Here is a 15,506-nt window from a genome sequence, read left to right as displayed (position 1 = left end):
TGTGTGGTGAATTGCAAAACTTTGACAGCTCTCAACATTTCCTCCCATCATTCTACGGGGCTTGGGAGGGACAAGCTTGCCCCTCTAACCGGCCTCAGAGTACAAAACTGGCAAGAGAACTAAAAGAACTGCTTTATTGAAAGGGTCAGAAAATTCTGGAATACTCAAAATAGACTGAAACTCACTCAGTATATTTGAGCAGAAAATAAGACTTCTAAAAATTAACTGAATTGAGGGTTCCTGGCTGAAAAAAGGCAGCACTGAGGTAGAACATTAACCGTAATGACAATGAAAAGCACAGAAGGTGTGAGGGCCAAATGTCATTTCCTACTTATACGATTCATATCCTCATTTTTGACACAATGTGTAGAAGTTGATCTTGTTTTTTTTTCTTCTCAAACATCCCCAGCTCTTTTTGCCTCTCATTTCACCTCCCACTTTACTTTCCATTACAAAAGCAAAGCATTAAATCCAATGGCAGAAAAATCAAAGGCAACAAAAAAATCTGCAGAAGCTGGAATTCCAAGGCAAAACACACAAAATGCTGGAAGAACTCAGCAGGCCAGGCAGCAACTATGGAAATAAATAAACAGTCAATGTTTTGGGCCTGGACCCTTCATCAGGACAAAAAAAACGAGAAGATGGGGGGAGGGATGAAGTAAAGTGCTGAAGGAGGGGGAAATCTGATAGGAGAGGGTAGAAGATCCTGTGGGTGGTGAAGGGGGGGTGAAGGTGGGGGTGAGAGGGTGAGGGTGAAGGGTGAGAGAAAACAGTAATGGGGAATGGTGAAGGAGAGGGGGCAATTACCAGAAGTTCAAGAAATTGATGTTCATGCCATCAGGATAGAGGCTACCCAGATGGAATATGAAGTGTTGCTCCTCCAACCTGAGCATGGCTTCATCACAGCAGTACAGGAGGCCATGGACTGACATGCTGGAATGGAAATGGGGAGTGAACAGAAATGGACGGCTACCAGGAGATCGCGCTTTTTCTGGCGGATGGAGTGTAGGTGCTTGGCAAAGCAGTCTCCCAATCTATGTTGGTCTCACTGACATACAGGAGGCCATACTGGGAGCACCAGAAACCCAAATGATCCCAGCAGACCTACAGGTGAAATGTTACCTCACCTGGAAGGACTGTTTGGGGTCCTGAATGTAGTGAGGGAGGTGGTGTAGGGGCAGGTGTGGCACTTGTTCCATTTGCATCTTTCCCTTCCTCCTGGCACTTATCCTTGCAAGTGGATCAGCTGGTAGCAACCCATTTCAATTCCACTTCCCATTCCCACTTTGACATGTCATTTCATGGTCTTTTCTATTGTTGTGATGAGGCCACACTCAGGCTGGAGGAACAACACCTTATATTCTGTCTGGGTAGCTTCCAACCTGATGACATAAACATCAATTTCTTGAACTTCTGGTAATTGCCTCTCCACCCCCATTTCACTATTCCTGTTTCCCTCAATCTCCCCCACCCCATCTCAACTGCCCATCACCTCCCTCTGGTGCTCCTCCCCCTTCCCTTTTCTCCATGATTTATCCTCTCCTATCAAATTTCCCCCTCCTACAGCCTTCTATCTCTTTCACCAACTTGCCAGCTCTTCACTTCACCATTCCCCCTCTCTAAATTTCACCCATCACCTGCTACCTTGTACTTCTTCCTCCCCTCCCTCCATCTTCTTGCTGTGACTTCTCATCTTTTTTTCTAGTCCTGATGAAGGGCCTTGGCTCAACATCAACTGTTTGCCCATTTCCATAGATGCTGTTTCTCCAGCATTTTTTTTGTGTGTTGCCCCAGAAAAATTGAAGGTTTTGAGATGCGACAAAGCAATTTCCAACTCAAGAACAGCACATATCCCCCTTCCCACCATACCACACTCACACCCACCAGTTTACCTGTTCTCTATCAGTTTCTGCATTTAATATTAGAAGGCTGGGGACAGCATCACATCTGGGTTTGTAGCATATCTACACACACACAGGTACACCCAGTAGATCAACAATTTCATAACAGCCACCTCAGAATCTGTTCAAAATCAAGGTATTCCAGCCAAAACAAACTCTGTTGACAGATCTAAAACCAGTTGTTTTAGAAAAATCTGTACTCTAACCATCAATATATTATCACATATTCCATCTTATTGTTTAAAGCAAACCTCCAGCTGATTCCCACAACCCATTCTCTAAACATCATTTATCTGTAACAGTCATTTTCAGGTTTGATCTTTCTGATGTTCTCCTTTCTGGCTTCTCAAACAACACCAAGTTTAAATTCCGATTTATACAGAACTCCACTGTACAAATTCAAGTTTATCATCATCCTTATCATCAGGTGAGGTACTGGAGAATTGGAGGATAGCTAATGTTGCTCCACTGTTTAAGAAAAGCTCCATAAGCCAGCGAGCCTGACATCAGTGGTGGGTAAGTTAATGGAAGGTATTCTCAGTGTGGGTAAGTTAATGGAAGGTATTCTAAGGGGCCCGATATAGGAGTATTTGGATAATACTCATTAGGGATATTCAACAACACTTCACGTGTGGTAGGTTGTGTCTAACCAATCTTAGAGAATTTTCAAGGAAGTTACCAGAAAAATTGATGAAGGCAAGGCAGTGGATGTTGTCTACATGGTCTTTAGAAAGCTACCTGACTAGGTCCCACTTTGGAGGTTGGTCAAGAAGATTCTATGGCTTGACATTCAAGATGAGGTTGTAAATTGGATTAGATATTGGCTTTCTGGAAGAAGCCAGAGAGCAGTACTAAATGGTTGCCTTTTTGACTGGAGGCCTGTGACTAGTGGTGTACTGCAGGGATCAGTGCTAGGTCCGTTGTTTGTTATCTAAGTCGATAATTTGGATGGCAATGTGGTTAACTGGATCAGCAAATTTGGGGACGACACCAAGACTGGGGGTGTAGTGGACACTAAGGAAGACTGTCAGAGCTTGCAGTGGAAGAAATGGGCTGAAAATGGGAGATGGAATTTAATGCAGACAAGTGTGAGGTGTTGTACTTCAGTAGGACCAACCAGGGTAGGACTTGCCCAGTGAATGCTAGGGCACTGAGGATTGCTGTAAAACAAAGGGATCTGGGAATATAGCTCCATAATTCATTGACAGTGGTGTCACAGGCAGATAGGATCATAAAGAAAGCTTTAGGCACAGTGGCCTTCATAAATCAAAGTACTGAGTACATGAGATGGAATGATATGTTGAAGACATTGGTAAGGCTTAGGCTGAAGCATTCCATGCAGTTTTCGTCACCTACCTACAGGAAAGATATAAACAACGTTGAGAGAGTACAGAGGAAACTTACAAGGATGTCACCGGGACTGGAGGACCTGAGTTTGCCTGAACATAGAAGATTGAGGGGAAGATTTGATAAATGTATACAAAATTATTAAAGGTTTAGATAGGGTAAATGTAAGCAGGCTTCTTCCACTGAGGTTGGGTGGGACTACAACTAGAGGTCATGGGTTAAGAGTGAAAGGTGAAAAGTTTCAGGGGGAGCATGAGGAGAAACTTCTTCAGAGGGTCGTGAGAGTATGGAATGAGTTACCATAACAAGTGGTGCATACAAGCTCGATTTCAATGTTTTAAGTTGTCTGGATTGGTACATGGATGATAGAGGTACAGAGGGCTGTAGTCCCAGTGCAGGTCGAATGGAGTAGGCAGTTTAAACGGTTCGGCATTGACTACATGGACTGAAGGGCCTGTTTCTGTGCTGTACTTTTCTATTACTGTACGTATAAATTAAACAACTTTCCTCTGCACCAACAAAACATGCATCACACACAGCACATAAAAGTACCACAAGTTAATAAAATATAACTCAGAGTGCATGCAGTGTGCAGCACAGGTAAACAGGGTCCATGCCGCAGCTCATACTAAATCCACTCATCTAGTCTTCTCCCACTGACGTCTGCTGGCTGAGGGAGCTGTAGAAATTAATATATCAACAGCTTGGATTTGGTTGCATTGCCCCCAGAGTATTAGCAAGAATGGAATCGGAGAAAGCAGTTCAGAAGTTATGGAAAGACTTGGTCAAAATATACTTCAAAATTTCCACATGCAGGAAGAAACAATTGCCGAGATATGTTTGGCAAAAACTGCTAAAATAGTCAAAAATGAAAGTGAAAGTGCTCTAAAATGAGTAGATTTGATGTGTAATATAGTCACTTAATAAAAAGAGGCAAAATTATACAAGGCAAAGGAAAATGCAATCAAAGTGAACTTCAGCTCTGGTTGCCAAGGTATGGAAACATTACAGTAATAGAGAAACCAATCCTTATCGTCACTGGTCAGACCTAGGAGGAATAACAATACTTTGTCCTTACAGTAAGGATTCTATTACTGACAATGAAGAATACGGTTACAGAAGTGGAAGAGTGTAAATCCAAACCATAGTCCTTAAATAGCAAACATCAAACAAGTAAATACAAATTAACACCAGTAAAGTTACTGAGCAAGAGCAGTATGATCAACACGTCAACCAGGAAGACGAAGATAACATTTTTTAATTGTTTAAGAAAAATTAGAACACAGCAAAACAAAATGTAGGATATTTCTGAATGTACCTAGATGAATCAAATTCCTTTCCGCAATTCTGTCTGCATTTACTTCAGTCACCCTCCAATTACTGTTTGATGCCCAATGCTCTTGGATTTAAAATCAATGTACAACATAATCTGCACTGTAATTTACACAGGGTAATATGTCCAGATTATATTCTTATGCTCAGCCCAACAAATGGAACCCTTTCATAACAACACACACAAAATGCTGGAGGAACTCAGCAGGCGAGGCGGCATCTATGGAAGAGTACAATGGACATTTCGGCCCCAAACTTCCACTGTACTCTTTTCCTAGATGCTGCCTGGCCTGCTGAATTCCTCCAGCATTTTGTCGGTGTTGCTCAGATTTCCACCATCAGCAGACTTCCTCTTGTTTGTGATTGGTACCCTTTCATATTTCACATTTTTAAATGAAGTTACTAAAAATAATGTGGCAACGCCAAGTAGGTTCAGACACCCATGTTCTTTTTCAAACTTCCAGCTCCAACAGTTAAGAATGCACACCTAAATTCAATATGCTACATTTTTCTGCATGCAGACTGTCTGAGAGAGACAACCACAATCTACAATCACTCAAACCTAAAAGTGTGGCAGCTGTGGCTCAGATGATAGCACGCTTACTGCCAAAGGCAGAAGATTCCTGCTTCAACTTTCAAGGCAGAAGCTTTAACACAAAAGCCTAGGGTAACACTCCTGTACAGAACTGAGAGAGCTCCACTGAGATGGTGTCATTTTTAGGTTTGTTAGTAAAGCAAGAATTACGTATCTACCATCTTGTGTGTACATAGAAGACTACCACAGATTACAGATCACATGATTTCAAAGAACAAGACCTCTCTTTGCTGCTCCAACTAATAGAGGGCCTTTATTAAAAAGAAACATTTTTTGAACATTATCAGTACTTGTGCGAGGTGGCTGTGCGCAACAATGATTGATGCCAACTTTATACATAAAACCTTCCTTTGACATTTTTCTTTTCTGAAGGTGACTAATGGAGCTAACTATTTTTCCCTCTTTGTCTAAAACAATGCAAACTGTTGGTTATTTTAAAAAAATTTCATTTAGTAATCCAAATAATTAAGAGTCTTCCCACTGCCCCAGCATAAAGCTTAATATAAAAATTAAAAGTTTTTCAAGAGGCTGACTGGTGTCAGCAAAATGCACCCCTCTAATGGAGACTTAACTTCCTGTCAGTGAACAAGTGTGGTTTTCACCAGCGGATGTCTACAACAGGGAGTGCCTTTGAAGCCATTGTGCAAAATTAGAATGAAGTGCCGTAACAGCAAGTGTTGAAATATTGTTTAAAACAACCACATCAAAAAGTTCTCCATTGACAACTGATGAAAAAATATTGTAGCGAAATTCTAATTCCAGCCCCTGAATGACTTGCATCCTACGAACAGTCATAGTAAAAGCACCAAATAAAAACAGTATGAGGAACAATCTAAAAAGATAAATTTATCACTATCATTAAGATACTGTCACATTACAGGATTTACCAGTCTTATTTGCTATAAATACATATTGATACAAGTTGATCTTTTCCATGATCACTTCAGCAGTGAGCTTTTGCACATCTTGAGTAAGTAGCCACTTCATGTGATACATATGACAGAAAAGAAGGAAACAAGCAATTGCCCTAGCTACCAAAAGATCTTAATATAGCTACATTTTATTCAAACTTTCAAGCAAATTGTGCAAACATTATCTTGTGTGAAATGTTGCTGGGACTTGAGAACCTGAGTTATAGGGAAAGGCTGAATGGGTTAGGACTTTATTCCCTGAAGTGTAGGAGAATGAGGGGAGATTTGAAAGAGGTGTACAAAATTATGAGGGATATAGATAAACGCAAGCTGACTTTTTCTATGAGACTGGGTGAGACTACAGTATAACTCATAGATCAAGGGTGAAAGGTGAAACATTTAAGGGGAATCTGAGGGAGAACGTCTTCACTCAGAGGGTGGTGCAAGTGTGGAATGAGCTGCCAGCGAAGTGGTGAATAAGAGTTCGATTTCAAAATTTAAGAGAAAATTGGACAGAAAAGATATAGAAGACTATGGTCCAGGTGCGAGTTGATGGAACCAGGCAGAATAATGGTTCAGCATGAACTAGATGGGCTGAAGGGCCTATTTTTGTACTAGTGGTGCTCTATGACTATGATCCTACAGTGCACCTTTCATATTGTATGACTGAAATAATAATTAGACTAAACCCACAAATTTATCTTCACCGTAATTCCAAAGCAGACATTTCAAGGAAGCTAATTTTCAATACATTTTTCAATTCTCATTCAATGGGCCATGGCTCAGTGATTGGACTCTAAATGGCAACTCAGTTGTAGTGGATTTTAACCCAATTCTGGAGCTTTCTTATGAACCAACATGACATCAAGAGAGTGCAGCACTGCCACCTTACTAATGAGTCCCCATTTACCATTTTGGATGGATGCAAAGAATCCCACTGCTCTATTTTAATGAGCAGTTGGATTCTTTGTGTCCTCAGTCCAGGCTAAATCTTATTTCTTAATTGTCAAAACAAAAACAGATAATCACTTCATTTCTTTCATCAGTATTTGCAGGACTTTTCTGCAGACAATCTGCCTGCTAGGTTTTCTATATTACCACAGCAAATAATCTTCAATGAGACTACTTTAGCTATGATTAGCTTCAGAATATCCATAGGTAGTCTGATGGGCCTAAATTCTTACTTCCTTATAGAAATTGTTACTTCCCTATTCTGTCCTTTGACAATAAACAAATCAGCTGTGAAACACAAAAATATAAAAACAGGCATTTATTTACTCAGTTTCAAACTGCATTATGTTTTGGGGAAAAAACTTTAAACACTGATATTTTGGCGAGAAAGAAACTCTCAGAAGTGTACAGATTAGAGAACATGAATGGGAGGAGTTTGGATGGTAGGGTGAAGGAACCTTGGTTGACAGGGGATGTAGGACTTTTGTCAGGAGGAAGAAAGAAGTTTACAAGTTTTAGGAAGCAAGGGTCAGACAAGATTCTGGACAGTCAAGATAGCCAGGAAGAAGCTGAAGAAAGGAATTAGGAGAGCTAGAACAAGGCATGAGAAGGACCTGGCAAATAAGAATAAGGAAAACCAAAGGCATTCTGCATGCGAAAAATAAGAGAATGACTAAAATGAAGGTAGGACTAATCAAGGATAGAAGAGGAAACATATAGTTGGAGTCAGAGGAGGTAAGGGATGTACCTTAATGAATACATTGCTTCAGGGACCTTGACATCTGTGACAACAGCGTAAAACAGGCTGAAATGCTAGAAAATATCAATGTTGAGATGGAGGATGCAATGGAACTTTTGAAAAACAATAGGGTAGATAAATCCTCAGAGCTGATGGGATATAATCCCAGGTTACTAAGGGAACCAAGGGAAGAGACTGCAGCACCTCTGGTGATGATCTTTGTCTCCTCATTGGCCAGATGATTATTAGGTGACAACTGTTAATCCTTTTTCCATGTAAGGGAGTAAGGAAAATCCCTGGGATTAAAGACCAGCCAGTCTTATTTCAATGGTAGGCAAATTATTGGAGGAGATTCTTAGAGACAGGATTTACGAGCATTTGGAGATGCACAGATGGCATGAATTTGCGAGAGGTAGGTTGTGCCTCATGAGCACGACTGACTTCTCTGAGGATGTGACAAAGTCCAATGATGATGGTAGAGCAGTGAATGTTGTGTATATAGACTATAGTAAGGCATACAAGGTTCCCCATGGTAGGTTCATTCAGATAGACAGGAAGTGTGGGATCTGGGGAAACTTTGTTGTGAATTCAGAATGGCTTTGCCCACAGAAGACAAAGGGCGGATATAGATGAAGCTATTCTGCATGAATGCTGGTGATCAGTGGTATTCCGCAGGGATCTGTTCTGGGAACCCCAATGTTTCTCATTTTAATAAAGGATGGATGAAGAAGTGGAAGAGTTGGTTAGTAAGTTTGCAAATAGCGCGAATGTTGGTGGAGTTACAGATAGCGTAAAAGGTTGTCATAGGTTACGATGGGACATTGAGGGGATGCAGAGCTGGACTGAGAATTAGCAAATGGAGTTCAATCTGGAAAAATGTGGAGTGATTCACTTTGGAAGGTCAAATTTGAAGGCAGAATACAGGATTAAGGGCATAGTTCTTAGCAGTGTGGAGAAGCAGAAAGACTGGAGTACATGTCCATAGATCCAAAGTGGCTGTGCAAGTTTAGAGGGTAGCTAAGAAGGTGTATGGTGTGTTTGCCTTCATTAATTAGGTTCAGAAGCCATGAGGAAATGTAGCAGCTGGAATTAATTGGAATATTGTGTTCAGTTCTGGTCACCTCATTATAAGGGTGCAAAATGTCAACAAAGGTTCTCAGTTATCCAGGTCAAGTAGTAGTGAATCAAGGCAACTGGACTTGTTGTGTTGCCTGGAAGACGTTTCACCACTCATCTGAGAGGTTTCTTCAGTTTTCAGCAATGGTGGGTCATAAACTCTGAGGCTACATCCACACTAGACCGGATAATTTTGAAAACGCCGGTTTCGCGTAAAAACGATAGGCGTCCTCACTATGCGTTTTAAAAAATATCTCTGTCCACAATGAAATGGATATTTCATCGAAACTCCTCCTACTGCGCATCCGCAAGACACATCTACCAAAAACAAGCGACGTTTGGTATTGAATCTCGCTGTGAAAGACTCGCTGAGTTTGTTCAGTTATAAACTAGAAAAACTTAAACGACGGGCTCTCGCGCAGTAAGATCTAAAAGTAAAACAAAACAAATACTGAAGCGTATGGAGGCAACCGACAGGGAGTTCACGGACAGATTGACCGGGCTGACGACGAACATTGAAAAACTGACTAACTCTGTTGCATTAATAAAGCACCTTGTTAAATGTGTAAAACATGTCTGCATCAATATTATCTTGTACTTCCATACAATGTTACATTAGGCTGTTACACATCTATTGTCAGAGAAGTATTTGCATAAATAGGTAAACCACCTTCATACAAGCAAGGACAGAAAACGGGGCAAAGTGAGTACAGTATATTTATTTATTCAGTAAGTTATGGGTCAAAGTATTTGGTGAGTACACTTCTAACTCTTCTGGCTTCAGTCTCGTTGCCGTTTGTTCTGAAATTGTTAGGTTGCGTTCAAGAAAACAATGAAATGGCGCTCTGCCGTCTGACAGCGTTTTCAGATTTCTCCGGTTACCCTGTCCACACTAATCTGCCTGAGCGGTGTTTTCAAAAAATACCCACCCTGGAAAGTGTTTCTGAAAAGCTCTGGTTTCGGGGGACGAAAACACCGTTTTAGTGTGGACGGAGGGTAAAAACGAAGAGAAAAAGCTTCGGTTACAGATTTATCTGGCGTAGTGTGGACATAGCCTGAGTTGTTTCAAGGCATAGCAAAACACCTGAGAGTCGTTAAGAGTCATAAAGGTAATGAGAGGGTTATTAGTCTTACCTTTGCATGAATGGAGGTGTGAACTGTTGTGGAGGCGCCACACCAGGGCAGAGATGTTAGGACTACATTGCAAGTGGCTGATAGGTGGTGTCATACCCCTACCCCTTTATTCAGAGAAGTGGGATTCAAATCCCTGTGTTTTCAAACCTACAAACACACTCAGACAGAAACCCATCCACCCTAAGGATCATACACCCAAACATAAATTGCTATCCAATGCAATGAGAACTGCACAGTTTTGTATATCAGTGAGACAAACAACCACTTTACAAATGGATGGCCCAACACAGATCAAGACTCCACTGTGTATCTACACCTAGAGGACAAAAGACACTCCTTTAATGATAACAATGAGCACATTTTGGACAGGGAAGACAGATGGTTTGAAAGAAGGGTTAAAGAAGCCATCTTTGTCAAAATGGAAAACCCATCCCTGAACAGAGGGAGTGGGGTAACACCACCTATCAGCTACTTACAATGCAGTCCTAACATCTCTCTACCCTGTGTCTCCACAACAGTACACACCTCCACTTATGCAAAGATACAATTAATAACCCTCTAATTTACTCTATGACTCTTAATGACCCTCTTGTGATTGTAAAACCTTTAAACAACAGTTTATAAACCAGAAAACTACTCACCATGGATCAGAACCAAAGAAGCCTCTCGGATGAATGAGAGTCTTCTAGACAACACGACAAGTCCAGTTGCCTTGATTCACTACTGCTTGAAGGGTGCAAAAGCTTTAGAAGGGGTGCGGAGGATGCTGCCTAGATTTGAGAACATATCTAACAAAGACAGTTGAGTGAGATAGGGCTTTTCTCTTTGGAGCAATGAGGAATGAGATGCAATTTGATAGAGGTATACAAGCATAGATCAAGTGGCTAGCCAGAGACTTTTTCCCAGGGCAGAAATGGTTAATACCAAGGGGTCATAGTTTTAAGGCAATTGGAGGGAAGTATAAAGGGGGATGTCAGAGGCAAGTTGTTATTTTTAATAAACAGAATGGTGAGTGTGTGGATCACCCTACCTGGGGTGGTGCTAGAAGCAGATACATGAAGGGCATTTAAGAAATTCTAAGATAGCACATGGATGATAGAAAAATGGAGACTTATGTAGGAAACTGGATCAAACTTTGACTACATTAAAAGGTTGGCAAATCATACGCTGAAGGGCTTGTACTGTCCTGTGGCATCCTATGTTCTACAGTATTCATTCATTATTTATGCTGAAATACAAAGTAGCTTTGGAAAAATATCTAAGGATAGGGAACAATAGTTTAATAAGCACAGACCAAACAGTTTAGATGTTGCAACCAACTATGGTGTGTGAAAGCAAAGTGTGGAAAAATGCTATTTTAAATAATAGCTAGAAAGTTTCTTTGCTCATATTCATAGACTAAACAAAATAGGAATTCAGATAAAATAAGTAGCAAACAAGACACTTTCCGCACAAGTATAACTAATCTATTTTGCCTGTCACTATCATAATCAACTCTAAATTCCAAATGCCATCTGTATGAATCTTGAACATGCAAGAGACATTGCTTCACTTTCCAAAAAAATAATAAGTACACACAAAATACCTTCTTTTCAATAAATTCAGGAGTCAGCCTAGTTCTCCAATCAGGAGAAAAATAGATTCAAGTCACCACTGTTACATCAGATTACCAAACTATTGTCCAAACAGGGCAGATTTCAACTCAAATTTTAATGGTAGAAGTCTTAAAGTTAGTTCTGACCATTATTACTAGCAGTCTTTGCAAGATGATCATCTAACACTGACCACACAGAGTCTTTACAGAACTAGTTTCATCTTAATTTGTAAATGTTATGATAAACTGGACCATTATTTAATCTGGCAAGTGAAATTTAAAGCCCTGGTCAGAAAGGCAGACAAAGATGATTGCAAAGGTCAAGTTAAAGGAGACAAACAATGCAGGGAACAATTTAAATTAACAGTTCGAAAGACTCAATCTGCTGTCAATTTCCTGCCTGTTGTCCTCAACAAGAATGCCACCGGAAATGACATCATGAAAGTTAAACCACAACCGATTATAACCAAATTAAGCCTCATAATATCTTGCAGGTAAGATAGGATAGTTTACCATTCATAGGATTAAATCATCACCTAAAACGCTATTTAAACTAATTGTTTTTAAGCTATAGGGAAATCAATGATGACCTGTAACAATCAAGCACAATACTGGTCATAAGATTGTGAACTGAACATGGGACCATAGATCAGATAACAATCCCTGTTATAGATTGTAAAGAGAAACCTCCAAAAACCGATTCAACATGCTTAGCTGGATTACCCCCACTCTGTAACGGAAATATGTTTCTCATACACACAAGTCATAGTTATGACTTTTTATTTCAACCCTCATTTCTTTAACTTTAACAACCTAAATGTTTCAATGTATGTGTCTGTTCACGCTTTCATCGTATGCTGGGGAAAGTGGTTAGGAAACCACAACTCAATAACAGGAAGGTCATGCTTAACTGACTTTGTCAGAGTCCAGCTTATGGGACACTCTTAAAATGAGCTACTCTACTTGGAGAAGTCAATAAGCATTTCCTCACACAAATGGTGGAACTAGGAAAATCTCAGCTACTCAAAATAACTGGGGAGATTGAGTTCAATTTAAAAGGAGACTTTCTGTTGTTAGGGAGGCAAGTAACAACCTTGGAACCAAAGCATTTATAGAAAGATGAGGATTAGAGCAGCAACGATATAACTGAATGTCAATATGCTTGAAGCAGTGAACTTTTCTCCATTTCATACTTTCATGTGCCTTAAGAAAAGACAAGCGAATTGCAGCACATTATATGCAGAAACCACTTCACTCAGTGATAGGCTACTGTCAATAACACATTAATAAAATGGAATACAGACCTCCAGAAGCAGAGGATCAAAACACACAGTTGCAAGGAAAAGTTTGTGAACCCTTTTCAATTACCTGGTTTTCTGCATTAATTACTCATAAAATGTGGTCTGATCTTTATCTAAGTCACAATACAGTAACAGACAAACACTATCTGCCTGAACTAATAACACACAAACAATTGTACTTTTCATGTCTTTATTGAACACATTGTTTAATCACTTGCAGTCCAGGCTGGAAAAAGTAAGTGGACCCTTGTATTTAATAACTGGTGGAACCTCCTTTAGAAGCAATAACCTCCACCGAACATTTCCTGTAGCTGCTGATCAGACTTGCACAGTGGTGGTGAGGAATTTTGGACCATTTCTCCATACAAAACTGTTACAGTTCATGACACAGCATCTCAATTGGGGTTAAGGTCTGGACTCTGGCCATTACAACACACAAACTTTCTTCTTTTTAAACTATTCTGTTGCTGATTTACTCGTGCTTTGGACCACTGTCTTGATGCATCATCTAACTTCCATTAAGCTTCAAGTGATAGTCCGCTACCCTGACATTTGCCTGTAAAATGTCTTGATACAATTTTGAATTCATTGTTCCTCAAGGATTACAAGCTGTCCAGGTCCTGAGGCAGCAAAACAGCCCCAAACCATGATGCTCCTTCCACCATGCTTCACAGGTGGGATGAGGTTTTGGTATTGGTGTGCAGTGTTCTTTTTCTTCTAAACATAGCAATTGGCATTTCTGCCAAAAAGTTCAACTTTTGTCTCTACTGTCTACAGAATATTGATCCAGAAGTGCTGTGAAATATCCAGGTGGTCATTTGCAAACTTGAGACCTGCAACAATATTTTTGTCTGGAGAGCAGTGGTTTCCTCAGTGGTGTCCTTCCATGAACGCCATTCTTCTTCAATGTTCTTCTTCCAGTGGGCACCACTTTAACAAGTTCTAGAGATTTCTGACTGTATGTGTCCTTTTTATAGGGCAGAGCACCTCTATAATCCACACCTCAAATCTCATTGACTGGAACAGGTGACTCCAAATAGCTTTTGTAGAAAGCATTACTCCAGAGATTCAAATACTTTTTTTGAACCTAGACATCGAAACATAGAAAATAGGTGTAGGAGTAGGCCATTCGGCCCTTCCAGCCTGCACCGCCATTCAGTATGATCATGGCTGATCATCCAACTCAGAACCCTGTACCTGATTTCTCTCCATACCCCCTGATCCCTTTAGCCACAAGGGCCATATCTAACTTCCTCTTAAATATAGCCAATGAACTGGCCTCAACTGTTTCCTGTGGCAGAGAATTCCACAGATTCACCACTCTCTGTGTGAAGAAGTTTTTCCTCATCTCGGTCCTAAAAGGCTTCCCCTTTATCCTTAAACTGTGACCCCTCATTCTGGACTTCCCCAACATCGGAAACAATCTTCCTGCATCTAGCCTGTCCAATCCCTTTAGAATTTAAGATCCCCCCTCAATCTTCTAAATTCCAGTGAGTATTATAGACGGTGATTGTTTAAATGGTTCTCAGCATTGATGAGAATTAGTACAACTGTTTGTGTGTTATTAGGCAAAGTGTTTGTTTATTATTGTGACTTCGATGAAAATCAGACCATATTTCACGAGCAATTAATGCAGAAAACCATGTAATTGCAAAGGATTCACAAACTTCTTGCAACTATAGCTATATTCTGATGGAAAGAGTTCAACAGCAAAAAGTGTGATAAAGATAATCAAAAAGAGCTAGAAACGACTAAAAGTTGTAAGTGAATTTTGACTGCAATATTTGGGCAATACCAAAAGTCAAGATCTAAGTGATGGTTTCTTCAACCTTTGTAATCATTCACATTTGAACAAAGGGTAGAAACTATTTTTATTCAGCCCTTTGATTTTTTTGTTCAATATACATCTAACAACCTGTAAACAATTATGTGCTTCCTGAATGCTTCTGAAAGCAAACCTTTAATAAGCTTCAGTGGTGTTCGCCAAATAGCTAATCAACTCTAGAACAAAAGGGCATACCTACAAAGCTCTACCTCCTGAACTACTAATCAACTCTAGAACAAAAGGGCATACCTCCTGAACTTGATAGCTACTACAATGCTTCAGCACTTCAGCTCACTTTTTTTATTGAGATACCGTGCAGAATAGGTCCTTAACAATCGCCATCCAGCAATGCCAAATTTAACCCTAGCTTAATCACGGGACAATTTACAAAGGACCAATTAACCTACCAAGCAGCACACCTTCGGGCTACAGGAGGAAACCCACAGAAGGAACGTACAAACTCCTTACAGTGGTGGGAAATGAACCCGGGTTGCTGGCATTGTAAAGAGTGCTAACCACTGCATTTGCACCCACCTCTTTAGACACACAGCTGCAAGATTTTGCCTTTCACAGTACAGCTATGGAATTAAGGCCAATTGGATATTTGGGATTAGAGGATGAACTTTGTCCAGCACATTTGAAGTCTGCTGACCTCTCAATAATATACCTGATTTTGCTTGTAAGATTTGCCATCACAAGATCAATATAAACTCATATCAATTAACATCAACAATTGCTTAACACTGAGTAGGAGAATTAG

At 40.2% G+C, this 15,506-nt stretch overlaps 1 protein-coding gene across 1 annotated transcript in view; it reads right to left on the bottom strand.

Annotated features, from left to right (window-relative positions):
• rab35b (RAB35, member RAS oncogene family b) overlaps window positions 1-15,506 on the bottom strand; it is an 88,546-nt gene that overhangs the window by 37,336 nt on the left and 35,704 nt on the right. The window lies entirely within an intron of this gene.

This window comes from Hemitrygon akajei, chromosome 9 (assembly GCF_048418815.1).
Source record: "Hemitrygon akajei chromosome 9, sHemAka1.3, whole genome shotgun sequence".
In the NCBI taxonomy this organism is placed as follows: Eukaryota; Metazoa; Chordata; class Chondrichthyes; order Myliobatiformes; family Dasyatidae; genus Hemitrygon; species Hemitrygon akajei.
Note: the sequence above shows the minus strand (reverse complement) of the source record. Positions and strands in the feature narration are given on the sequence as shown.